At 49.5% G+C, this 27,510-nt stretch overlaps 1 protein-coding gene and 1 pseudogene across 4 annotated transcripts in view; one reads left to right on the top strand and one right to left on the bottom strand.

Moving 5' to 3' along the window:
• The first annotated feature begins 542 nt into the window (after positions 1–542).
• On the top strand, positions 543–25,106 carry LOC140847180 (zinc finger protein 541-like; annotated as a pseudogene).
• The window catches only part of LOC140847185 (uncharacterized), a 114,966-nt gene continuing 90,885 nt past the window's right edge, over positions 3,430–27,510 (bottom strand). For 2 of the 4 annotated variants that reach the window (XM_073226597.1, XM_073226589.1), the window contains 3 exons: positions 20,027–20,227; positions 17,844–18,035; positions 8,549–17,098 (listed from right to left, as the gene is read on the bottom strand). The gene's annotated coding sequence lies outside the window, so the exon portion shown is untranslated. Of the gene's footprint in view, positions 3,567–8,548; positions 17,099–17,843; positions 18,036–20,026; positions 20,228–27,510 lie in introns of those variants that run through there. The other 2 variants (XM_073226600.1, XM_073226602.1) reach the window with 2 other exon arrangements.

Below are 27,510 nucleotides of genomic sequence, written 5' to 3'. Positions count from 1 at the left end.
CTTAAATGCTTATGTCCTACACCATTTAAACCATAACGGTGTCACCTACATGCTCTCTGATCAGGTAGCAGGCTGCTTCTAACAGGAAAGGCAATGCTGCGGGTAATTCCCCTGCAGTTAACTCCTCGTATAAGTGTACATTATTTCCTTTAAAAACCCAAAGGTAAAAGTGGCTGGGAGAAAGGATTTATACTTCTGTATGTTTTGGATGATGTATTTCTGGATTGCCCTTGTGAGAGAGCCATGATGTCATAAGGACCCTGCAGCCACGGCAACCTGGTCCTTAGAATCCTTCCAGGCCACAACTGACCACAGTTGGGCCACTTACTGAGCACTGTACTGCAGCGTGGCCAGACGAGGGTCCCTTCTCTCCCCACTACCCGGTCTACGTCTTGTTTTCTCTGTGAATTGAGGTACTGGAGATGGAGAAAGGGTTCCCGGGCCTCTCTTCCCGCGCCTACTGTGGTTCTAAGAGTCGGGGAGCACTTTAGCCGAGCTCTTCCATGTCCCCAGGTGTCTCTAACGTGGGCTTTCTCCTTCTGTTTGTTTAGACCTGAGGCTGGCCATGCTTCAGGTGCCTAGAGATGGTGACGAAGGAGGCAGGGCCACCTCCGGGAGCGCAGGGGAAGAAGAGCAGCATCACACTTCACCTCAGAAGCTGCTTCTGGAATGTAGCCTCTGCGGGAAGGCGTTCAGCCGCGCCAGCTCCCGGAGCAAGCACTACCTGACGCACAGCCAGGAACGGAAACACGTTTGCGGAGTCTGCAGCAAGGCCTTTAAGCGCAAGGACCACCTGTATGTAGGAGTCTGGTCACCAACATCTGTGCAGGGGGCTGGGGAGGAGGGGGCATGTTCCTAGGTCATTCTCATCACCTCCCAGATGAGCCCGACACACCCTGTGGGTGTTGGGTCCCTGTGACCCGTGCTTAGACGAGGACTCCGTGTCTGGGGACAGGTCTGCCACTGCCCTGAACAGGTCACACTTCTGAGCTCCCAAAGTCACACCAATGAGAAAATCATTGCCTTGATTTGCAGACGGGACCTCCCGAGGCAATTTTCTCATGGAGGGAATCAGGTTAACTTTATAGAGAAATATTTGGAGACAGTGGTAGGTGCCTGAGGAGAACCAGCCCGTGTTTATATGAGGCACATGTACCGGGACTCCACAGGGCATGAGAGATTGCAAAATCCCTGTGCCCAGAATGGGGCAACGGCACATTAACTCATCTCTCTTTTTTAACTCCTGATTTATGTTTTTGTAACCCTTGATTTTAAAAGAAAGCCCATTAGGAGTCTGGAGCAGAATTCCTTCTGTTCCTAATGTCTCTTAAATGATAAGCTTTTCTTGCTAGTGAGGAAGGACAGACAGACTTCCTCAAACCAACCGCCTGGCAAGTGGGAGAGGGCAGTCCATGGCATTTTATACGCTCCTGGCCTTCCCACGGGGCTTTGACTGACCCCCCTTCCGACTCATCCTCTCGCCAAGCACCCCCCAGGGAAAGGCAGCGATTTGCTCATGTCACAGACCGATTAACAGGGGAGCTGGGGATTGGGTCTCTGCCAGTCTCCTCCAATGGAGGCCAGGGCCACCCTTTGGGGAAGGGCTCTGTCATTTATCAGACACGCCCCATGTGCCGCATTATTAGCACTGTCCGGAGTAGGGCTGCTGGGAACATGGAGGGTATTTACTCATCTGTTTATGTTATTAATGTAGACATAAGAATGACATAAACATAGGACATATTTGTATTCATTTATTTTATAGGAGGCACATTTGACTGTTTTCTAGAATGTTCTGATTGGGCATCTGTAAATTGCATTTTTTCCTGTGGGGGGGTTTCAGGCAGCTGTCTCCTTATAGGAATTCTATGGTAGGGGAAAGACTCCTTTGTCAAAGGCAGGATGCTCCCCAAATGAACTTTTCCTCAAATGTATTCTGCAAAACTTGGTTCTTGAGGGCGCTAAGAGGGACTATTGCAAAAAACAGTCCTGTGGGCAACTATGTTTCAGAGACAGGGCAGGTTAAGCAGATGACCCTCTATCGATCTACCTGCTATGTGGCTTTTACATTTGCTCCCGTGAACCTCCAAGAAGCACATGGTGCTCTGTCGGGACTGACTTGCTAGCTGAGCCCTTGTCCTCAGGGAGCCACTCTGGAGGGCTGGTGTTCCTTGGGAACCCATTCTGGGCAACTCTGGCCTGCCTTCTGTTGATTTTTCTCTCAGAGAAGGGGTTTGCTTAACGGTGAGGGAGAGGGGTACCCCTTCCAGAAGCTTTGACCTTAGCTGGGGGGCTGAGTACAGGCTCTGAACTGTGGTTCTGAGCTCCACTGCCCCTTGGGAGCACTGTTGAGGGAGTCAGGCTCGGGACCCTGCAGTGGGAGGCTGAGCCCCAGTGACCTCTGACTCCCTTTTCGTGTGTGACTCCAGGACTAGGCACATGCTCACCCACCAGCAGACCAAGCCCTTTGCGTGCATGGAGCAGGGGCTGCAGCAAGAGCTACTGTGAGGACCACTCCCTGCGCCGGCACTACCAGGTCCAGCACGGCTTGTGCATCCTGAAGGAGGCCCCCCCCCAAGGAAGAAGCCTGTGGGGGACTCCTCTCCTGCCCATGAGGTGGCCGGCCAGCCTGCTGCGGATGGCCTGCGGTCCCTGGTGCCTCCAGAAGCCAGGTCCCCAGGCCCCCTTTTTGCCCAACCGAGAGCCCCTGCGCTCTATTGTAAGTAGCACGGTCCACCGAGGAGATCTCTTCTCTCGGCCCGGTCCTGGCAGGGCCCTCAGATGACGGGGAAGGGAAAAACACAGCCTGTCCCTCCCCACCCTCACTGGGGCCCTACCCCTGCACCCCAGCGGCCCCAGGGACCCTGGGCACTGATGTCCCGGAGGAGTGTCACCCCCTGTGGAAGGAGCCCGCCGCTGGGTTCACAGCCATTCACTCCAGGGAAGCCGAGAATGGTGGTGCAGACCCAGCTGAGTCGGAGCGGCCACCCCAGCTACCACCCACCCTGGAGAGCGGGCAGGAGGGTGGGACCCTGCCGGCCGGCCTGCCTCTGTTCCAAGGCCAGGCAGTGCCTGCCAGTGCCGAGCCTTCAAACCACAACCTCCAGTGGCTCCAGAACCTGCCAGGCTGCCCCGAGAGCGAAGGGAATGATGTGTTTGCCATCCAGAAGCCCACTTCTGTGTCCCCTCAGGAGTTCTCCGAGGCTGGGCCCAGGCCCAGCAGCACCTCCCTGACGGGGGAGCGCTCGCCCAGCGGTGGCCGCAGTCTGGAGGATGCACTGCCCCTCCCCCCCACCGACCTGAAGGCACCTGGGGAGGCCTCACATGGTCCTGGATATGCCGGCCAGGAAGGGGACACCAGGGGTTCCAAGAAGAGCGATTTCTGACAGCGACTCCTGCGGGCTGTCATCTGACAACACGACGCCCGCTCTCCGGGCAGTTGTTCCTGAAGTCGCGGGAGTGTCTGGTGAGTCCAGGGCAGATGCAGGTGTTCCAGATGATCACCAAGTCCCCGGTGTGCATCTCTGGCTCCCAGGTGGCTGTGGCCTCCTCCCAGCATGCTGCGCCTGAGGGCAAGCAGGCTGCGCTGAAGCCACTGCAGGGGCTGCGGCCACACCAGCCCCCACCACCTGGCACCCACAGTTGACTCCTTCCATCCTGGCCCTGCAAACCCAGAGCCAGAGGGATCCCCGCCCCACAAGGAGAAAAACCACTCCCGCCTTCCCCTGGGAGGCCTTGCCCGGCAGCAATCGACGGGACACGAAGGGGGGGACCAAAAGTGGCCCCTGCACCATGGGAACCCCCCGGGGACCCAGACATCTCCTCTCTGGCCAAGCAGCTGAGATCCACGAAAGGGCCCCTTAGACCTGGGGGACATCCTCCCCACAGGGGGCCCCATGGCAGACCCAGCTGGGTGGGGACAATCCTGCCGGAGCCCAGCTCCCAGAGAAGCAGGCCCAGGTGGAGAATGGCCTGGCCTCGGGGGGCCATGAAAGGTGCGAAGGGCCTGGCCTGCTCCCGGGGCAGAGGCCGCAGGCTCTTCTCTGGCAACATGTGGGCCCAATGTTTCTTGGACTTCCAGAAGGAGAAGGTGAAAATGGATACGCACTGTGCGGCCTCTCCCAGCCAGGTGGCCATGGCCTCCTTCTTGTTGGCCAGGCCTTCGGTGGACACCCCGCAGGACTCAAAGTCCAAGCTGATGATACCCAGCAGGACCCAGGTACCTGACTTTATGCTGTGAGATGAGAGACTCACTCATCACTTGTTTCTGAATTTCTGAGTGTCCAGACATTTTATTTAGTGCCCGTGAGTCCTCAGACCCAGTTTTACAGAGGGGAAGTGAAGGTTCAGAGACATCATGGCCCCCCACCAACCTTCCCTGCAAAAAAGCCAGGATGAAGGCATTGCAAGTCGCTGGGACGCCCTGTGTCACCTTTCCTCACTGAGTTTTTTCTGCTTGCCCTCCTTTTGCCCATCTCTTCCTTCTGGGTTTGCCCCTCAAATTCTCCAGAGGATATAAAGGTAGAGTTCCTTCCCCTCAGTATTCCTGCATGAGGATGCCATCTCTGGGCCGTGGGGCAGGGGTGCCCACATGTGTCAGCACTTGTGCAGCATTAGCCTGGTTCCTGCCCAGGTGGTGGCCACGAGGACCTGGGTGCCAGGCGGTCAGCCGCTACTCTTTGCGACGTGCTCACGTCTAGCACCTGACAGCTGCATCCTCTTGTTTTTAAACAGCTTTAATATCCATATGCCATCTAATTGACCATTTTAAATCACACCATCTGGTGATTTTTAGTATACTAACAAAAGGTTGTGCAACCATTACCACTTTTTCCACAACATTTTTCATCACCCCAGAAATTAAGCCCACACCCTTAGTTGTGCCCCCAGGTCTCCCCATAGCCTTCCAGCCCCTGGCACCATGAATCTACCTCTGTCTCTATGGATTTGCCTGCTCTGGACACTTCATATAATTGAAATCATGCACTGTGGCCTTCCATGTCTGCCTTCTTCCACTCAGCATAATGTTTTCAAAGTTCATTCATGTTGTAGCATATGACAGGCTTCGCTCCTTTTTATGTATGAATAATACTCCATTGTGTGGATACATCGCATTTTGTTTATTTATTCATCAGTTGGTGGCCATTTGGGTTGTTTCCACTTGGCCATTGTGAATAGTGCTTCTGTGAGCATTCGTACAAGTTTTTGTGGGGACATACATTTTCATTTCTCTTGGGAATGTCCTAGGGGTGGGATAATTAGTTCATGGGGTAGCTCTGTGCTTAACCATCTCACAAGCTGCCAGGCTTTTCCAAAGCAGTTGCGCCCTTTCACATCCCCATCCTCGGGGGACGAGGGCTCCGGTTTCTCCACAGCCTCATCAGCACTTGCTTTTGTCCAATTTTTTTTTTTTTACCATAGCCGTTCTAGTGGGTGTGAGGTGCTGCCCCATCACGGTCAGACTCACGAGGCTCTAACGGCTGGTGGTGCTGAGCATCTTCTCATGTGCTTATCGGCCATTCATGTCTTCTTAGATTTGGTGTCTGTTCATATCCTTTGCCCATTTTTCAACTGGATTATTTGACTTTTGTTGAGCTGTAAGAGTTCTTTCTGTTTTGTACATACAAGGCCCTTATGAAATGCATAACGTGTAATGATTTTCTCCCATTCTGTGGGTTCTTACTTTCTTGATGGTGTCCCTTGATGCAGGGAAGTTTTAAGTTTTGATGAGTCCAGTTTGTTCTCTTTCTGTGTCATCCAAGAAAGCACTGTCTAATCCAAGGTCAAGGAGCCACACCTGTGTTGTCTTCTCAGCACTTTGTAGTTTTAGTCCTTGCATCTGCCTCATTTTTGATATGTCAGCTCAGATGTCTTTTCATCCTCAGGGTGGAAATATCTACCAGCTCCCCGATCCAGTGAAGGAGGAGAGCATGGCAGGCGGATGGTAAGTTCAGAAGACCCTCCCTGCCGGGCCTGGGGGTTACCCCTCGGGAGTCCTCTGGGGGCTTTTATGTGCTGGCCTTGGGTGAGTGAGCTCTGGATGCTTCAGCCCTGAAGAGGTGCCCGCCAGGCCATGAGGGAAGCGGGTATCGTCTCCATTTCTGGGGATTCATCGAGAGTTGTCAGTGGATCAGACTTAGAAGAAAACAGAGAATCCAGGGGTGGAGTCCCCTTCCCCAGTTCTTCCCCCTGCCGTGTCTCTCCACAGTAACCAGCAAAACGGAGGCCCTGCAGACTGGGCAGAGCCAAGGAGCACGTGTGTCTGCAAGAACTGCAGCCAGATGTTTCACACACAGGAGGGGCTGACCAGCCACACGTGTTTTCCCAACGACCAGTGGCTGCCACCTCGAGGGAACCAGGACCAGCAGGTGAAGGGGCGCGCGCAGTAGGTTCTGTGCTCGCAGGGCGCTCACAGGCTTTGGGGGAGGGAGTCAGTGGCTGGGTGTCATGGTCTCAGGATGGAGGCACCCTCCCAGGGAAGCCTGGGCAGGGACCAGGGGTCAGGCTGCGCTGCTCTGGAAGGCAGGCCGGCGCTTGAGCCTGGAGCAGCCTCTCTGCCGCCTGCCTACGGTTACTCTTACTCTGCCATCTCTTCCTGTGTTTAGGTGTCAGGCACAGAGATTTTCAAGTCTCTGAGTCAGGCGCCGAGGGTGGAGGTGGAGGCACAGAGACCCCAGGAGCCATGAAGCCCCCAGACGGCATGAGCACAGCTCCTCTGGGGATGCCTCTGGGCCCAGTGAGCCGGACCCCGGGGAGCACAACCAAGCTGGGTGCTGGTTGGTCCACTTTCTTCCCACTGCTTCCTGCACAACCTGGCAGTGGAAGACATGGGCAGAGCCCAAACCAAGTGCACCGTAAAAAATCTTCTCTCTAGAACAGCTTGTCTTGCACATTCATTCATTCATTCATTCACCTTCTGGGCCGGCCCTGTGGGGGCAGTACTGAGGACACCGTGGTGACAGGGATGGCCCCAGCCTGGCCTCTTGGGGCTCCCAGTCCATGCGAGTAGAAGAACCCATGCTAGGCAGTGAGGACTCAGACTGGGCTGTGCTGGGAGGGGGAGCAGAGGGACTGAGGGGACACCAGAGACCCTGCCTGAGGAGGTCACGGAGGACTTCCTGGAGGAGGGGGTCAGAGCTGAGACCTGGGGAATGCTGAGCAGTAAGATTGGCAGAAAGAGGGGAGATTGTGTGGAGGTGGGTAAGAGATGTAAGTTCACGGGATCAGCCATTGCAGCCTGTACTGGAGGGTCCCACCTGGAGAAGCCCCCTCCAGGCGGGCGACAGGGTTCACAGATCCGCTTGTCCATCTCATGGAGCTGCGGTCATTTTCCATTTTGTCGTACTCCATCTCCGGCCCCATCTCTAAGTGCCAGTCATTGTACCAACTTGACGCTGGCCTCATACATCTCCAAAACCCTTTGTATCAGGGCTTCTCCCTGGGGGGTGGGCACATGAGGAAGCTTCCGGCATCATCCATCCAGGCCGAGAATCTGGGGTCTGGCTCGGGTGTGGTGGCCGCGCTCGGCTCCCTTGCTGAGCCCAGCTCGGACAAGGGTGTTGGGTGTTACGTTGCCCTCTGGCTCTGTGGGCAGTGCCCTTGCCGGTGCTTGCACCCCCTTGAAGACAGAGCTGTGCACATGTGGCCCCAAGTCACCCCCCTGTGGCTTTGAATTCTCTTCTCCAGGGACAGGACGGAGACCAGGAGGAGAGAGATGGGGAGGAGACCAGCCAGCCCAGAAAGCGGAGAAAGCGCCCGCAGCCCAAGGCATCGTTCCTGCCTCCCGCCCCTTCTGCCTCTGGGGGGCCGGGCCCTGAAGAAGGCCACCAGAGCTGCCTGCGGTCTCCGGTGCTCCTGGTGGACCACTCCCTGCAGGGACTGTGCCCGCGCTCTCCCGATACACCATCCCCGGTGCTCAGCCCCATCCAGGAGGGGTCTGGGCTGGATTCCAGCACTCTCTGTTCCATGTCCACTCAGGCTGTTCCTGACAAACTCATCAGTACTGAGCTTGGTGAGTGACGCTGGGGCCTGTCATCTCTGACCATCACACGGCAGGCCTGCGATGGGCCAGATCCACCTTGACGTGGAGCATTTGGTCCAGGCGTTCTCTCTGGCCTGCGGCTGTGTCTGGCCTGGGCGACCCGTGGCTGCTCACAGGTATCCCAGGCCATGTGGAACCAGCAGCCTTCTAGGTCCTGAGAATTTTACAGGCGGAAGGAAAATATAGAGGCCATTTAGCCTGACCACCCTTCTGCCTGTCCTTTCGAAAAATTTTGTTAGCAGCTTTATTGGTACATAATTCACATACCATATGAATCACCGATTTAAAGTATACAGTGTGTTTTAGTAAATTCAGAGTTGTGCATCCGTCGCACTATGTAATTTTAGAGCAATTTCATCGCCCCAGAAGCAGCACTGTATCCATTAGCAGTCACCCCCCCACCCCCACAGCCCCCGTCTCCCCAGACCTGGGCAACCACTGATCATCTCTAATCATCTTGGATGCACCTACTCTGGACATTGCATGTAATTGGAATCATACAGTATGTGACATTTGGTCTTTAGTTTATTCATTTAGCATAATGTTTTCAAAGTTCATCCATGTTACAGCATATACAGTGCTTCAATCCTTTTTTATGGCTGAATAATATTCCGTTGCGTGGATACACAACATTTTATCCATTTATAGCTGATGGGTATTTTGGCTGTTTCCATCTTTTCATTACTGTGAATAATGCTGTTATGAACATTCACATACAAGTTTTTGTTGGACAAAGGTTTTCATTTGTCTTGAGTTTATGCCTAGGAGTGGAATTGCTGGCTCACCGGGTAACTATATTTAACAGTTGAAGGAACTACCAGACTGTTTCCCAAAATGGCTGAGCCATGGGAATAAATTTCCATGCACATTGCACGCAAGTTCCAATTTTCCACATCCTTATCAACGATTCTTAGCTTTTTCAATTATAACTCTCCTAGTGGGCATAAGGTATCTCACTGTGGTTTTGATGTGTATTTCTCCAATGGCTAATGATGTTGATATCTTCCCATGTGCTTATTGTCCATTTGTGTATTTTCTCAGAAATGACTATTCAGATCCTTTGCCCCTTTTTAAAATCGAGTTATTATCTTTGTATTACTGAGTTGTAAGAGCTCCCTTTATATTCTGTATGCAAGTCCCTTATTACATATGTGATTTGGGAATTCTCTCCTGTATCATGTCTTGTATTTTCATTTTATTTATGGCACTTGTGGTACAAGAGTTTTTATTTTTTGTCACTTGTGCTTTTGGTGTTGTATCTACGGTTTTCCCTGACCAAAAGTCACTTTAAGTCAGTTAAGAAAAGAGAAGAAATATGCAATTATGCTGACTTTTACTCCTTTTTCTTCTAAGAGCTTTATGATTTTAACTCTTACATTTAGGTCTTGGATCAATGTTAAGTTACCTTTTCTATATTACGTGAGGTAGGAGTCTAAATTCATTCTTTTCATGGGGATATCAGTTGTTGCAGCACCGCGTGTTAAAGAGATTATTCTTTCCCCCATTGAGCTGGTGTGGCACCTTTGTGGAAATCAACTGACCATAGTGATTTTAGATTTTTCTTCTTTTTTAATATGGACAGTTACTGCTATAAGTTCCCTTGGAGCAGTGCATTAGCCACATTCCATAAGTTTTAGTATGTTATGTTCTTTCCTTTATCTCAAAATATTTCCTTATTTCTCTTTTGATTTCTTCTTAAATACACTGATTATTGAAGAGTGTGTTGTTTTATTTCCACATATTTGTGAATTTTCCAAACTGTCTCCTTTTATTGATTTCTAATGTAATTCTACTGTAGTCACAGAACATGCTTTGTATTACGTTGGTCCTTTCAAGTTTACTGAGATATGTTTTATGAGCTAGAATATGTTCTGTCCTGAAGAATGTCCCATGTGCACTTGAGAAGAATATATTCTACTGATGTTGGGTGGAACGCACCAAAAATGTTCCTGTGTCTTGTTTTATCCCGTGTGGTTGTCCTGTCCACTACTGCAAGTATGAATTCTCCAACTATTGTTTTGAATTGTGTATTTCATACTCAATTGTGTCAGTTTCTGCTTCATGTATTTTTGGACTCTGTTTTTAGGTGCATATATGCTTATAATTGTCATAACTCCCTGATGGTGTGATTGTTTTTCTCATGATATGACTACAATGTTATTTATCATCACTGCAATAGTTTTATCATAATCTCTAGGTTTTTCTGTTTTAAAGTCTAAGTAGCCTAACAGCACCATTCTGCCTCTTTTAAGGTTGTTTACTTGGTATATATTTTCTGTCCTTGTATTTTCAAACTGCTTGTGTTTTTTAAAATAAACCATGTTTCCTATAGATAATATTAGTGGGATCATACATTTTTTATCTAATGTGACAAACTCTGCATTTTGATTGGTTTATTCAATCCAGTGTCATTTGATGTTACATTGATATAGGGAGGTTTACATTTGACATCATGCATTTCATTCTCTGTATGTCCCTCGCCTTTTCCTCCTTCTGTTCCTCTATGCAGGCTTACTTATGTATTAAGTATTTTCTATTGTAACGTTTTAATTCCTTTAGCTTTTCATGTTTTTCTTAGTCCTTTCTTAGTGGTTCCTCTATGACGTAAAATTACATCTTAATGTCATCATAATCTGTTCAGATGTATATAACTTAAAGTGAAATACAGAAATGCTACTCCTATAGAGCTCCATTTCTCCTAACCCTTTTGCTTTTATTATTTATATATCTACATAATATATGTATGTGTGTGGGTGTATAAACCCAGCAATACATTAATTCTTAGATTATACGGATTTGTATTATGGAACGAGAACTGAGAGAATTAAGGAAAGCAAGCATTCTTTCTGTAGTTTGTTATATAAAATTTGTAGTTACCATTTCTCATCTCTTCATTTATTCCTGTGGACTTGAGTTACTGTATGGAGTGTTATTTCTTTACTTCTATGCATCTCCCCTTTGTTGTGCTGCTGTTGTCATATACATGTATATAAACTACAGGCCTATAACAGTAGTGTTCTATTCATCTACTCTTTAAGTCAATTAAGAAAAGAGAAAAATATGCAATTATACTCACTTTTATAATTAACTATATGAGTACATTTACCAGTGTTTTTTGTTTGTTTGTTTGGAGTCAGATTACTATCTCACGTCATTTTCTCTTTCAGTCTGAAGAACTTCCTGCAGTATTGATTTTCATTGTGGAGGTGTAATTCACATGTCATACAATTCATCCCTTTAAAATACACAACACAGTGGTGGTTGGCATATTCACAGAGCTGTGCCACCGTTGCTACCATCAACTTTCTGATATTTTTATCATGTCCCAAGGAAGCCCTGTGCTCAGCAGTCACTCTTGTTCCCCCCCTCCCGACCCTGTCCCCAGCCGTAGGTAACCACGAATGAATTTTCTGTCCTCCATGCTCGGCTCTTCTGGAAATTTCGTATAAGTGGGCATCATACAATGTGTGTTTCTTTGTGTTTTCTTCCAGTTAGCATGAAAGCTTAGGGTTTCACCCATGTTGTGTATATCAGAAGTTCATATCTTTTCATGGCTGAATAATTGTCTCCCCTTAATGTTCCTTGTAAGACAGGTCTGCTGGCAACAAGTTTCCTCAGTTTTTATTTACCTAAGTATGTCTTTTCCCACCTTCATTTTTGAAAGGTAATTTGCTGGATGTAAGATTCTTGGTTGAGCTTTTACTTCCAGCAATGAGATCATGTTGTCCCACTGCCTTCCAACTGCTATCATGTCCGATGAGCAGTCAGCTGTTAGTCTTACTATTGTGTACATGTATGTCACGTTATTTTTCTCTTTCTGCTTTCAAGATCTTTATCTTTGGCTTTCAGTATTTTGCCTATGATGTGCCCAGATGGAGAGCTCTTTGTGTTTATGCTACTTGGAGTTTATAGAGTTTCTTGGATGTATGTATTGTTTTTTCATCACATTTTGGGCATTTTCTGCCATTAAATACTTTAAATATTTCTCTGTTCCTTTCTCCACTCCTTGTATTCCCATTACACGTGTTGCTGTACTTATTAGTGCCCCACATTTCGCTGTGGCTCTTCATTTTCCTTCAATCATTTATTTTTCTCTCTGTTCTCCAAAATCCATAATCTCCATGGATCTAGCTTTAAGTTGGCTGCTGGTTACTTCTGCCAGCTCAAATCTACATTTTGGTTATTGTTCTTAACTCCAAGATTTCCATTTGGTTCTTTAGAAACAAAAACAACTTCTCCCTCTTAATAGTATTCTCTCTTTGATGAGCATTTTTCATTGTAACTTCCTTTAGCTCTTTAGGCATGAGAGGTGGGAGTAGGGGGACCCCCTGTGTCCCTGGCTGCACCTCCCTGGAGTGGAGCACTCCAAGTAGAGCTCCTGATACACAGTTTATTCATCTTGCTTAACTGAGACATTACACTCCTTGGTTAGTAACTCCCCCTTTCCCACAACCCTAACTCTGGCCACCACCATTCCACTCTTTGGTTATATGGATTTCACTATTTAGATCTACTTGTTAAGTGCATTCATGCAGTATTTCTCTTTCTGTGAGTGGCTTATTTTATTTAATGTTCTCAAGGGGTTCATCCATGTTGTTGCATATTGCAAAATCTCCTTTTTTAAATGCTAAGTAGGGTTCCATTGTATGTATAAACCACACATTCTTTACCCATTCATATGTCATTGGGCATCTTCGTTGTTTCCACATCTTAGCTATTGCAAATCACGTTGCAGTGAACATGGGAGTGCAGGTGTCTCTTTGAAAGCCTCATTTCCATCCTTTTGGGTCAATACCCACTAGTGGGGCTGCTGGATCATATGGTAGTTCTATTGTTAGTGTTCTGAGGGAGCTCCCAACCTTGCAATCTTGGAAACCCTGCTTTCAGCTGCTCTACAAAGGCAGGCAGAGAGGCCCCTGCATCACTTCCAGTCAGTGTTCCTGAAGCTTTCTGTTGCGTGTTTTCTAGATCAAGTGGATGACTCTTCTGCCAGCCATGTTATCAAGGATGACACCAAGCCCCGCATTCGAATGTGAGTTAGAATAGACGTGGAACCTGGGGGTCCTACAAAAGTGGGGATATTTTTACCCTCCTTGTGTTCCCCCAGAGCTCCTTCCTTCCAGGGGCATTAGTTTCTCTCTGGGAGAGAAGTGGTATATTTCTCTGGGTGTATGTGGGAAATTCAACCAATATTCCTTCTATCTGAGCATCCCACAGTTGGGCCCACGGGGACAAATGCCCAGGACCTTGGGGTTAAAGATAGAATTGGTGATGGCACATGTGAGGCTTGAGTATCCATGGAATGTGACTAGAGGGATGTGGCCATGGGTGTAGAAGCATGCCAGGCATCAGCATACACCTTCCCTGTCCTGGAACCCCAGAGGGGTACCTGAGGGAGAAACCTGGTGATAAAGAAAATTGGAGGAACGGAGTGTAGCTGGACGGTATCTAGAACACTTGTCCATGTCTTTCCGGGGTGACAAATACTCAGCAGATGCATCCGGGAGATGACAGAGGTCTCCACAGAGTAGGGCTGTGACCTGAGAGCAGGGCACGTCACACATCTCCGTCTTATTTCCCATCTTAGTCACATGTGTATGTCTTGTGTGTGGCCTCATTTCAGGCGCATCAGGATAGGAAAGAAGTTCCAGGCCGAGATCCCGGAGCTCCAGGAGCGCCCTACGACTGCGCCCGGTGAACACGGAGCTTCTCTGGTCTGGAAGCCATCGGATGATGTGTTGAGTCATCCACAAACACAGGATAGAGGTGGCTGAGACATGGGGGCCAAATTTCCAAGGGTACCCCCCCTTCCCTCATCTCCAAGGACTTTCTCCTCCGAGTCCTCACCTGCACCAGGAAGCAGTAACCCTCGGTGGGGTACCCGGCTGTGGGACCAGGGCTTCTGCTCCCACCCCCCCATTCTCCTCATGTAGTAACTAGCCAGGCCATCCTGAGCAGGTGCCAGGAGCAGGGTTTCAGCCCTTCCTCCCTGTCCTTCCCGTCACTTACAGTGAAAAAAGGGAACATTACGCCTACACAGCTCTATTTCTCCGAACCCTCTGGCTCTAGTTATTTATATGTACCTATATATGTATGTGTGTGTGTGTATAAACCCAGCAATTCATCAATTCTTATACTATACAATTTCATTTTATGTAACGGAAACTGAGAGAGTAAGGGAATGCAAGGATTATTTATACAGTTTGTTATGTAACATTTTTAGCTACTGTTTCTCATCTCTTCATTGATTCCTATGCATTTGAGTGACTGTATGGAGGGCTATTTCCTTACTCCAATGCATCTCCCCTTTGTTGTGCTATAGTCGTCATATATATGTTTATAAATTACAGGCCTATAAAAGTAGTGTTTTATGCAATTACTTTTTAAGGCAAGAAAAGAGAAAAATATGCAATTATACTGACTTTCATAATTACCTATATACGTACATTTACCAGTGTTTTTTGTTTCTTTGGATTCAGATTACTATCTCATGTCATTTTCTCTTTCAGTCTGAAGAACTTCCTATAGTATTTTTTTCATTGTGGAGGTGTAATTCACATGTCATACAATTCATCCCTTTAAAATACACAACACAGTGGTGGTTGGCATATTCACAGAGCTGTGCCACCATTGCTACCATCAACTTTCTGATATTTTCATCATGTGCCAAGGAAGCCCTGTGCTCAGCAGTCACTCTTGTTCCCCACCTCCCGACCCTGTCCCCAGCCGTAGGAAACCACGAATGAATTTTCTGTCCTCCAGGCTCGGCTCTTCTGGACATTTCATAGAAGTGGGAATCATACAATGTGTGCTTCTTTGTGTTTTCTTCCAGTTAGCACGAAAACTTAGGGTTTCACCCATGTTGTGCATATCAGAACTTCATTTCTTTTCATGGCTGAATAATTGTCTCCCCTTAATGTTCCTTGTAAGACAGGTCTGCTGGCAACAAGTTTCCTCAGTTTTTATTTACCTAAGGATGTCTTTTCCCAACTTCATTTTTGAAAGGTAATTTGCTGGATATAAGATTCTTGGTTGAGCTTTTACTTCCAGCAATGAGATCATGTCCCACTGCCTTCCAACTGCTATCATGTCCGATGAGAAGTCAGCTGTTAGTCTTACTATAGTGTGCATGTATGTCACGTTATTTTTCTCTTTTTGCTTTCAAGATCTTTATATTTGGCTTTCAGTATTTTGCCTATGATGTGCCCAGATGGAGAGTTCTTTGTGTTTATGCCACTTGGAGTTTATAGAGTTTCTTGGATGTATGTATTGTTTTTTCATCACACTTTGGGCATTTTCTGCCATTAAATACTTTAAATATTTTTCTGTTCCTTTCTCCACTCCCTGTATTCCCATTACACGTGTTGCTATACTTATTGGTGCCCCACATTTCGCTGTGGCTCTTCATTTTCCTTCAATCATTTATTTTTCTCTCTGTTCTCCAAAATCCATAATCTCCATGGATCTAGCTTTAAGTTGGCTGCTGGTTACTTCTGCCAGCTCAAATCTACATTTTGGTTATTGTTCTTAACTCCAAGATTTCCATTTGGTTCTTTAAAAACAAAAACAACTTCTCCCTCTTAATAGTATTCTCTCTTTGATGAGCATTTTTCATTGTACCTTCCTTTAGCTCTTTACGCATGAGAGGTGTGAGGAGAGGGACACCCTGTGTCCCTGGCTGCACCTCCCTGGAGTAGAGCCCTCCAAGTAGAGCTTCTGATACACAGCTTATTCATCTTGCTTAACTGAGACTTTACATTCCTTGGTTAGTAACTCCCCATTTCCCGCGACGCTAACCCTGGCCACCACCATTCCACCCTTTGGTTATACGGATTTGACTGTTTAAGATACCACATGTTAAGTGCATTCATGCAGTATTTCTCTTTCTGTGACTGGCTTATTTCATTTAATGTTCTCAAGGGGTTCATCCATGCTGTTGCATATTGCAAAATTTCCTTTTTTCAATGCTAAGTAGGGTTCCATTGTATGTATAAACCACACATTCTTTACCCATTCATATGTCGATGGGCATCTTGGTTGTCTCCACATCTTAGCTAGTACGAATCACGTTGCAGTGAACATGGGAGTGCAGGTGTCTCTTTGGGAGCCTGATTTCAGTCCTTCTGGGTCTATACCCACTAGTGGGGTTGCTGGATCATACGGTAGTTCTATTCTTAGTTTTCTGAGGGAGCTCCCGACCTTGCAATCTTGGAAACCCTAGTTTCAGCTGCTCCACAAAAGGCAGGCAGAAGGGGACCCTGCATCTCTTCCAGTCAGTCTTGTTGAAGCTTTGTGTTGCATGTTTTCTAGATCAAGTGAATGACTCTTCTGGCATCTTTGCGATCAAGGATGACACAGAGCTCAGCACTGAACCGTGAGTTGGAACAGTCTTAGAACCTGGGGGTCCTTCCAAAATGGGGATATTTTTACCCTCCTTGTGTTCCCCCAGAGATCCTTCCTCCCAAGGGGGATAGCTACTCGCTGGGAGAGAAGTTGTAGATCTCTCTGGGTGTTTGTGGGTAGTTCCTCCAATATTTCTTCTTTCTGGGCATCCCATAGTTGGGCCCACGGGAACAAATGCCCAGGACCCTAGGGTTCTAGGTAGAATTGGTGATGGCACATGTGAGGCTTGAGTATCCATGGAATGTGACTAGAGGGATATGGCCATGGGTGTAGAAGCATGCCAGCCATCAGCATACACCTCCCCTGTCCTGGAACCCCAGAGGGGTACCTGAGGGAGATACCTGGTGATAAAGAAAATTGGAGGAAGGGAGTGTAGCCGGACGGTATCTAGAACACTTGTCCATGTCTGTCAGGGGTGGCGAATACTCCCCAGATGCATCCGGGAGATGACAGAAGTTTCCACAGAGCAGGGCTCTGGCCTGAGAGCAGGGCATGTCACACATCTCCGTCTTATTTCCCATCTTAGTCACATGTGACGTCTTGTGTGTGGCCTCATTTCAGATGCATCCGGATTGGTCGCGAGTTTCAGGCCGAGATCCCGGAGCTCCAGCAGCGTCCTACGACCGCGCCCGGGGAACATGGAGCATCTCTGGTCTGGAAGCCATCGGATGACATGATGACCAATGGAGAAACACAGGATAGAGGTGGCTGAGACATGGGCGTCGAATTCCCAAGGGTATCCCCCTTCCCCCATCTCCAAGGAGATCCTCCTCCCAGGCCTCACCGGGACCAAGAAGCAGTATCCCTGGGTGCGGCACCCGGCTGCGGGACCAGGGCTTCTCCTCCCGCCCCCTATTCTCCTCTGCGGTAACCAGCCAGGCCATCCTGAGCAGGTGCCAGGAGCAGCGCTTCTGCCCTTCCTCCTTGTCCTTCCCTTGGCCTGCTTTTCAGGGAGCTGTGAGGGAGACAGGGACAAGGAGCCCCTCTCTGTGCTTTTGGGGACGTCTCCTCCCCGGCATTCCCTGACTCCCTGTGTCTCCCATCTTTCATGCTCTGCTGGGGACGTTTGCTGGGAACAGTGACTGAGCTCTGCAACTTGGCCTGCTCCAGCACGATGCCAGGAGGGGGCACCAACCTGGAGCTCGCTCTGCACTGCCTGCATGAGGCCCAGGGCGAAGTCCCGGTGAGCTGGAGGCAGGGGCGGGCGTGGCGGGTCCCTGGGATGCCCCTGCCGTGCTGAGCCTGGGAATCTGGTGCATGTAACGTGCCATCTGCAGGCTTTGCGGCTCATGAAAACTGAAAAAGGCCACCCATCCTTTTCCCCAGTGGCTGTGGGATTACTCTCCTTGTCAGTTGTAGGGCAAGTGTGCAGATGGGGCCCAGTTAGTCAGTCATTTACCTGGGGCAGCAGCAGAGCACCAGGTTCTTCCGAGATCGCAGGGGCAGGGGGAGCGGAGCCGAGTAGACTGACTCAGGTCCTGCACTGATCTGGTTTATCGATGGAGCTTTATCTTTTTGATTAAAAACCCACGTACGAAAACCCCTGATGCAACAAAAATATCTGCTTCCTCCAAGGACCCGCTTCACAATCCTGTAGTTTAGAAAATAAAAAGTCCCACTGTGAGTAGTGGGAAGGGAGGTCATGTCACCCGAGTTAGGGCCCCAGGAGTCAGTGTCGGCAACTGTGCTTTTCCTCAGGTTGCAGGGCAGTGGGCGGCGCAGAGTGGGTGCTCAGCCGAGGAACCAGTACATGTGTTGGCCCTCATGAGTGCTGTGGTCCTGGGGCAGGCCCGGCTTTGGGGCCCCCCTCGGTCTAATGCTCTGCCTCCACCATTTTTGAAATCAACGAATTTTCTAAAAGGGGCCTGCGTTTTCATTCTGCGATGGGCCCTGCATGTTCCACGGCCCGTCCCGATCGGGTTTACACTGGTGAGAGAGACAAAATCCTGCTCCGTGGGGCTTACATTTTAAATTTCGGACAAAGGGTAATCTGTTTTCAAAAATTGTTTGTGGTTAGTGCTATGAAGGAATAAATCCGCCACTGCTTCCTTCGTTGAGAAAACCCCACTGAGAAAAACCCCAGCTGCACTCAGCAGTATGCGTAGTGACGGAGCGGGTATGTCCACTGCAGCTCACAGGCTGCGGCCAGTCCACAGCCCCACCACGCGCTGAGTAGCCCTGGAGCGAGGGAGGCGTTAGGGGGGCCTGTCAGTGCTTTTCGAATGAATGAAAGGTGGAAGGCAGGCCTCCGCCTCACCTGCCCTCCCTCAGAAAGACGCCCGCTTTCCTTCCTGCTCCAGGTGGCCCTAGAGACCTTGCTACTCAGCGGACCCCAGAAGCCACCGACTCACCCGCTGGCTGACTACCACTACGCAGGTACTGGAGCGAGGCTGCGGGAGTGGGTGTGCCCGGCCGCTACCTGGGAGCCAGTCTGTCTCGATGGCAGGCTCTGCTTGTGCCCCTGGGTGTGCTCTTAGGGCCTTCCTTCTCCTGCCTTTCCAGAAGGGCTTTTCCTCCCGGGGGACCTCAGTGGGTGCCTCTTTCTCCTGGCTGGGTCCTCCCTTCCCCCTTCCAGTGCAGTGGTTCCCTCAGGGGCTGTGCCCAGCCAGGAAAGGGATCCCCTGGCCAGGGAGAGGTGAAGGCGGGCTCAGATGCAGTGGCTGAGCACCCCAGCCTGGGAGTCAGGCAACTGGGGGTCCCTGCCTCCCGTTGGCAAGTCTGTTAACCAATGGAAGCCTTGTTATTGCACCTGTAAAGTGGGGATAGTATTGGTCCCAACCTGCTAACGTTTTTCTAAGGATTGTATGAGATAAAACAGACTTCTTGGTACATGATTGGTACTCGGTAACGACAGCTTTAAAAAGGGCAGGCTGCATTTCCGCCACGGCTGCGGCTGCAGAACTGTCCTTTTCTCTCCTGTTTCTCCGATAGGTTCAGCCGTCTGGACCCCCACAGAGAAGGAGCTGTTTAATAAGGCATTCCAGGCTCATAAGAACAACTTTTCCTTGATACACAAGATGGTAAGGTGTACGTGGGTGGGCTGGTGTAGACAAGGCCTCGTCTCACACTGCTGAGCCGAGGCAGAGCTGGAGGGACTATTGGGGTGATATGCTGTTCACACTGTAAACTGCTTGTAGTTTATAAAGCCATTGATATGAACACCTTCAGACAGTACCGAAATGCCATCACGTGCTCAAAGCCCTCCGCACCCATCCCGGTCATCCTACTTCTGAATGATGACCTCTGACTTTGGTTGGGCACCTCAGGCATTTGCCCATACAGATCTTATGTGCATATACACATGTATTTAGAAAAGGATGTGAACATACTACACTTAATGTCTGCTGATGTTTTTTGTTCTTTTAACTTGATATGCACAAAACTGCCCGTAACCAAAATGTAAGATTTGATGTTTTGACATGTTTATACCTGCAAAACCATCACCATGATCAAGATAAGAAACACATTCATCACCCCCAAAAGGTTCCTCCTGCCCCTGTGGTTAATCCCTTTTTCCTACCACCCCTGTTACTAATCACCTCCTTATCTTCTTTCTGTCACTATAAGTTAGTTTGCATTTACCAGTGTTTTCTATCAATCCTGCAGCATGTTCACTGCTTGTCTGCCTTGTGTGGCTTCTTACACTCAGCATCACTATTTTGAGGTTCATCCATGTTATTGTGTGGACCCTTTTTCTTGCTGAGGAGTATTCCATTGTGTGGATGTAACACAGTTCATTTAATCATTCCCCTATTGAGGGACATCTGCGGGGTTTCCAGGTATCTGCAAGTAAAAATAAACCTGCTGTGAACATTCACATTCAAATCTCTACGTGACCAAGTAGTGTTGGTGGCGGGGAGGGCGGTAAATACTTAGGAAAGGAATGAGTGGCTCACATGATAGGGGTACATTGAACTTTTTCAAGAAAGTGCCTTTTCATCTACATCTTCCTGGCGGTTCTTTACCCAGTTTTGGGCCACCTCATACGCACAAGCTGGTCAGCACGGCTGAACGCTCGAGGGGAGCGCCCCCCAGATCTCTGGAAGTTTCCTCTGAGCAGCTCTCTTCCCTGTCCTGCCTTGTCCTGTGAACTCTCACCGCCTTGTTCCCCCAGAATCCTCCCTCCCATCTCAGCTCAGGAAGCCCACCTGGCTCTGCCCGGACCCCTCTCCCCGGGCCGTGGCCTGGAAACTCTCTCAGGGTGTAGTGTGTAGGGACTGGTAGCTTACTTTCTGTCTCTCAGTAAGACTTGTTCTTGGCTTGCCTAGCGTCTTCCCAAACATCATTTCACACATTTTGACTGTTTCTTCTCATTGTTTTGAAAGGGAAGGTCAATGTAGCTCCTGTTGCTCCATCTTGTTTGGAAGCAGAAGTCCAAGTTGTTTTTTTTTTCCTAACGTAGTGATATTTCTTAGGCAGAGGATTTACTACTCTGGCTCCTAGTGTTTGAAGGTATACAGAGCTGAAAAAATTTCATATGTAGAAAAGTATTTTCTGAAGTGAGCTCCACATCTTAAACGGCCAATTTCATTTTCCTGAGAAATTGTCTTCCTAGAGCAATTAAACATTGCTGTTCTGCTTTGCTTTTACAGAAGTTATTATTAATGGGGTCCATTCTTAGTGGGGGGAGAGCACACAGTGGGGTCTGAATGCCCAAGGATCTGACTGTGCCCTCAAAACTCCCTCCTCCTCTCGTGGGCCTCCTCTCTCTGCACTGCAGAGCGCTGCCTGGCTGCTGCCAAGGCTTTGTGGTCTCTGCTGCTGAGGGCAGCCTGCTGCAGGGAGTCCCAGCTGGTAAATGCACGGCATTAGGCCTGATGTCACAGTGAGCGCCTGTGTAGGGAGCCCTCGTGTACACCTTCCCGTAGGGAAGGCCTCCCGGGACTGACTTGGGGCTCAGAGAGCGTGCAGAGCTTGGACGGTGCTGGCTACGGTGGCGTCACCCTGAGCCCGTCATCAGCAGCAGGACTCTGTGCTTCTGTGCTCCTTGTAGCCCAGGGGCGTGCCAAGCCCAAGGGGAGAGACATTCCAGGACAGCTTTCAGGAAGTGACTGGCCCCACGGCGAGGGGGCGTGTGGGGCAGTGCCCAAAGCCCGCTGCTGTTTTCTTTCACCAGGTCCAGACAAAGTCCGTGGCCCAGTGTGTAGAATATTACTACACCTGGAAAAAGAGGGTCCGGTTTACTACATCTTCTCGGGCCCCGGGACTGAAAAAGAGCGTCAAAAGGAAGCTGGCCGAGGCAGACCCCACAGAAACAAAGGTAGGGGATTCTGGGGCAAGGCGGTCTCACTGGAGTTCAGTGCTGGTCTGGACAGCTACTAACCACCCAGTCGGGGTGGGGAAGGGGCCCCCACAGGGGAAAGCATCTTCCTTAGAAGGGTGGAAGGTCGGCACCCTGATGTCATTTCTGCCCCTTCTGCAGGCCACTGCCAGCCCTAAGAAGAGACGCAACCACCATCCAACCCCTGAGTTGAAGACAGAGACGGAGAGCTGCAGGGGACAATCTGTGGCCAACACCAGCCCAAATGCTGCTCCCAAGCAGACCCCTGAGCCTCTGGGGTGCATCCAGGGCCAAGGCGCTCCCTGTGGGGAGTGTGAGAGGTGGGCACCAGCCCTGTCCCCGGATGCACCCGCACAGCCGGCCCTGTCCCCGTGGGCCCTCAGCCCAGCTTCCCCTGCTCTGACCCGTGTCCTGTGCTGACTCTTCAGGGTGTTTGACAAGATGTGCACTCACTATGCCCACATGAAGCGGCACCGAAATGAAGACCCAGTGGAAACAACTGTCGGGGAGGAGAGGCCAGCGAAGGCCTTTAAGGTGGAAGAGGAGGAGAAGGAGGAGAAGGAGGAGGAAGGGGAGACGGGGGCTGACATGGGCCCCTTGCAGGGGCGATTTGGGCCGTGAGCCGGGGTCAGGCAGCCCGACATTGGGATGAGGACCTCGGGCCCCATCTCCTCTCCCTTCCGCCTCCCCGAGGAGTCCAGGGCATCCCTCTGCCTCCAGCCCCACTTCCCCTGCCCCCCACTGACCAGCCCAGCTTGCAGACCTGCGTGAGAAGCGCCATCATCAGACACTGTTACATCCTTGTCAGCTGGTGCCAGAGGCCCCGGCCCCTTTACGTGTGCCCTGTGCCTTCAGACCATAGTCTTGTGATGACTTGGCTCATTGTTATTTTTTTTTTCCATGTCAATCTGTGAACCCTATTAAGTTTTGTTCTGAAGCAGCTGTCTTCTGGCTTCTCTGGCCTGTTGAGCCAGCAAAGGCTTTAGGGCTCCTGCCACTCGCCAGCACCCCAGAAACGCGGGAGCTGAGTCTCCGCCCTGGAGGGGCCGCGTCCTCGTGCAAGCCGGGAGCCGGCCCTGAGGTGCCTGCCGCAGTGTGTGTCCGCACCCGGTCCATGCAGCGGGCCCACAGCGACACAGGAGGGACCCAGGTGCTCCTCTCAGCGAGCTCACATTTTAGGAGCAGGAGAGCAGCAGGAATAAATAATTGAAGAGATGGTTTTAGCTCCTGCTTTGGGCCATAAGGACAGAATTCTGAGTCAGCAGCGTGTGACAAGCAGTCAGGACATGATGGGGGTTCCAGTGTGTCCGGGGTGAAGTCAGGGTCTCCCAGCAGCGGCCAGCTCAGCATGCGGATCGCAGTGGGGATGAGGATCCCCCCCTCCTGCCCCGAGGTCCAAACCAGAGGGCACAGGAAAGAGCACGTTCCTTGCTCCTTCCTCGTGTCCCTTTTTAAGACAGGGAGAGCTTGTAACGGTCTCCAGAAGAATGCCTCTGGGTCCCGTTGTTCAGGACTGGGGCCCATGCTCTTTCTAAACTGATCCCTGGCAGTAGGAAGTGCAACATATACAATATAACCAATAATATTATAGCATCTTGGATGCTAATGGGGAACTCCACTTGGTGTCGCAAGCATCTGGTGACATATGTAATCACTGGGTCACTGGGTTGGACATTTGAAAGTAATATAATGCTGCATATCAATTTTATTCCACTTAAATTTTTTTAAAAGACTATAAAAACAACACTTGTTTTGGACATTACATAAGGAAGAAATAAACTACTGTCATACTTGAGCCACTGAAGGGTTGGCTTGGTTTAGAGATTGTTCTGACAGCTAGTATTAACCAGAATATTTGGCAATACCTGCCATGATCCTGTGTCCCTACCAGATATCAGGAATACTGAGGGAAAACTTTTCATGTACACTCTGGGAAATATTTTCCAGGCAAAGCTAAAAAAGAATTTAAAATCAGGTATTATCAGTGAAACTTCAGGCTCTTGAGTCATTAAATGCACTGTTTATTTTGATTTGGCCACGGTTCGAGCTCTCACTAACAGTTTTTGTTATTATTATTATTATTTTTTTTTAAAGAATAACTTTTAGAATAACTACTCTAGAAAACAATAAGAAGAAGAAATTAGAAAAGATCCTGACAAGGTGGAGGGAATCAGAACAATGAGCCGGGCCTTGCTGATTACCCTGTGCATTTACATACATGCCCGTATGCTCAGGTCCTAAGCACTGCTTAGAAATTAATAAAACAATATACATCTTAGCTATGCCTGTATCACTTTTACAAGCTGGAAGTCTCCATTAAAGATTCTTTAAAGTTCTAAATTGAATGTTGCCAAATCTAATTAAAAAATTAGTTTATATTTACTTAGATAATTATGTAAAGTCAGTGGTGCCACATGATTCTACTCACCCAATTTAAATGTGTCCCACTTTGCACTACATTAAAGTTATGATATATTTTACCATATTAAATATATTTGAATATGAGTTGGTCTGACAATTTAACGTTAATATATTATCATAGGATGTATAATAAAAGCATAATTAGTATTGTAAAGAGCAGCTTCAATTAGAATATATTACATTTGCATTGTATTCACTATTTTCATAACTACCGTCCCTGAAGCACTAGTTCATCAGTGCCCTAAAGGGGGGTGTTTGTGACCCGTATCTAAGCCACCCACAGCTCTCACATTACATCCTGTGCTGGGCACAATAGTATATGATGAGCGAGTAAATACACAGGACAAATAATTTTCCAGGGACCCATTTGGATTTTCATTCATCTCTTCTTAGAAGTTGAGGAGCCCCTCCTCCCTCTTAAGTCCCACCGTGGTCTTGGATGCACACTGTCAAGGTGGGACCTACGGCCAGGGCAGTCACAGCAAGCCACCTCCAAGAGGGGTCCCCAGCATCTATATATGGGGGTCAAAGTTGAGTGCCAGATCACATGTTAAAAGTAGTTTGTAGTCAACCGAATTACGCATATTTCTGCTTGATAGCCAGTACCCCCCTTTTAGCCGTTCCCCTAGGCCCAGCTGCATTCTGGTTTAATATACACCTCAGCACACTGTGTTCAAAGAGACTCTCTGGGGTAGGAGAGTCTAACCGGAAAGACCGTCACAGTATGGACACGGGTCACCACTCAGATGCTTTCTCATAAATACAAATATGTTCCAGGTTTCTGAAGATGAGGCTGGACGAGCTTCCTGGGAAATCCGTGAGCCGATAGAGGGGGATGATGGACAGCGCTCTCAGGGACACCTGTCCAAATAAAGGACGTGGATACACAGAAATGACTGGCCCACACTCACACACAGGTATTAAATGGGTTTAAGCGTCATCAGATGGAACCTCACCTTATAGGTGACACGCCGCTACCAGGACTCACTGGGGAAGCCTCATGGGGATGGACGTAGGGGCTGACATTTCCAAGACCTGAAGGAAGACTTGGAAAATTACTCTGTTTAAAAAAAGCAGAAACCTGCAACTTTCAATAACTCTTTAATAACCACAGGAGCTTCAAAACTTCCCACCTGGGTACGCATTGCTCAGAAAAACCGAAAACTTCTTACTAAATAAAAATGTGAGCAGTGCCTAAAAAAATTGGCAAAGGAATGACGGAGACTTTCTGACAACTCACAATGAACCATGGATACTATTTGTTTCATTGTCCAGGAGGAACATCACAGTGAGAAAAATCTGTGAATTAACAGGTTGATTTACTTTAGACGTTCATGAAGAAGCTTGGAACATCAATAAGACATGTCTTCCTAAATGCGCACCTGTGGCAAAGGCAATATGCTCCCTAAATATTCCACCTGTTCCCCCACATTCCCCAGACTGGGCAGTTATGTTGGGCCATATGACAGTTCTGACCAGTAAGCTGTGGGCACAAGTGACTTGGGTCACTTTTAGGCCAAAGGATGGAAGAGCTGGTACATGACCTTCTGGCTGTGTCCTTTCCTGTTGGGATGACGGAGGGGACCATGAGTTGCAGATGCTGCAGCTACAAGATGTGAAAAGCTCCTGCCCTCAGTCTGGCTCCCTGAATGGCTGTGTGGGGCACACCAACGCTGCCAACTCCTGCTGGGCATGTACAGTGAAAAAGAAACAAGCCTTTGTGTGTTAAGTCACACAGAAAGATGGAAGATGGGGCTATTCAGTCCCTGAAGCATATCTTAAATAAAATTATATCTGAAGTTCAAAAACCTCAAAATTCTCACCTACCCAGCCTCACAGGGCTCCAGATGCTGTGCTTCTGAAGCTTCCTCCCACACTGGGAGCCGGGCAGGGCACTCCGCAGGGAACGGCTCCACCATGGCATGCTGGCAACCTGGCCCATCCCCACACCGGCCACAGAAGGCAAAGCGGAACCTCAGACTGGCCCGGGTCTTGGCGGGATGCCCCGTAATTCCTCCCGAACTGAAGGAAGACGAGTGGCCCTGTGGGCAGCTGCCAAGCAGCAGCTTCTCCTCTATGTTCCCGCATGTGGGAGTGGGGTGGGGGGGCTGCCACAAGACCGTTTCCCATGCGCCACCCGTGTTTGGGTGAGCACACGATTTCCCCCTCCCTCCCTCCCCGGCAGGGCACAGCTGCAGGCTTCTGTGTCTGTCAGACTACATGGCTGTAACTGGGGGACGGCTCCCCCAGCGGAGTGACCCCCGCCCAGGCCTCCTGCCGGCTGCTCCCTGTGCTTCAGGCTCACCCTGTGTCAGGGCGAAGGAGGTGGGGACCTGGTGCCCTGCTGGCCTGACGCCTGCTGTCTGTGTGATACACGTGTGAATCCACCTGGACTCCTGTCTCCTCGGCGGCCAAGTGCCTGAAGCCTGGGCATCGAGGCGGGCAGCTGCGCTCCTAGTCACGGCCCCCGACCTGCTGCTGGGGATGCCTGACCTCTGATCACAGCGCAGGGCCTTCACGATGACCACCGGCTGTTCAGCCTCGGACGGGTTTGTGCTGGGACACCCCTCTCCCGCCTGGAGAATAAAGTGGGGCTCCAAGCAGGCCGGCCCTCTGATGGGACGTTGAAGAGCAGATGAGCCAGGCCGATTTCCCTTCCTTTTAATGTCTTCGACACTTTAATAAGGGCAGCAAAGTTAGAAGGCGCCAGCAAGGACCCCAGTTCGGCCACATGGGGTGACATTCTGTGTCCGACGTGTGCTGACTGCTGCAACAGTAAGAGAATGCCAACGCCCTGCCTCACACGCAGCGGGATGGTGTGTGGCATTTCCTACCTTGACGTTCCAATGAACCAGAAACATGTATCACAAGGATGAATCATTTCTTCCAAATCAGTCAGTGGTGATGCTAACACTAACCTGCCTGAACATTAACAAACATGAATGGTACACAAATCCATTTACTAACTGGCAGCCATCAGGCACTGTGTGAGAGAGAGGGCTTACAGAGATCAACAGCATTCCATCTTTGGATGTAAACCAAGAGTTCTCCAAGATGGGCAACGTTTCCGACTTGCCAGCGAGATCCAGAAACATATTCCGGTTCACAGGTCTGTGGATGTGAGATGACTTATAGGCAACTTTGTGGCAGGTGAACCGTCTGTGCTTGTTACAAAGGCACAGCCCCACAGAGCCGTATCCGTCACAATCACACAGCAAGGCCATGCCCTATGGACCCCCAAGAACGGCGGCGGGGTTTCGCGTCTCTCAAGTTCACAAATATCCCAGTGAGAGTCAAAACCAACAAGACAAATTTTGATGGTTGCCAGGGAGAGATTTTCTCAGAAAGAGAAAGGGAAACAAAT

Source organism: Manis javanica, chromosome 17 (assembly GCF_040802235.1).
Source record: "Manis javanica isolate MJ-LG chromosome 17, MJ_LKY, whole genome shotgun sequence".
Lineage (NCBI taxonomy): Eukaryota > Metazoa > Chordata > Mammalia > Pholidota > Manidae > Manis > Manis javanica.
The sequence above is the reverse complement of the archived record's forward strand: the minus strand, read 5'-3'. Positions and strand labels throughout refer to the sequence as shown.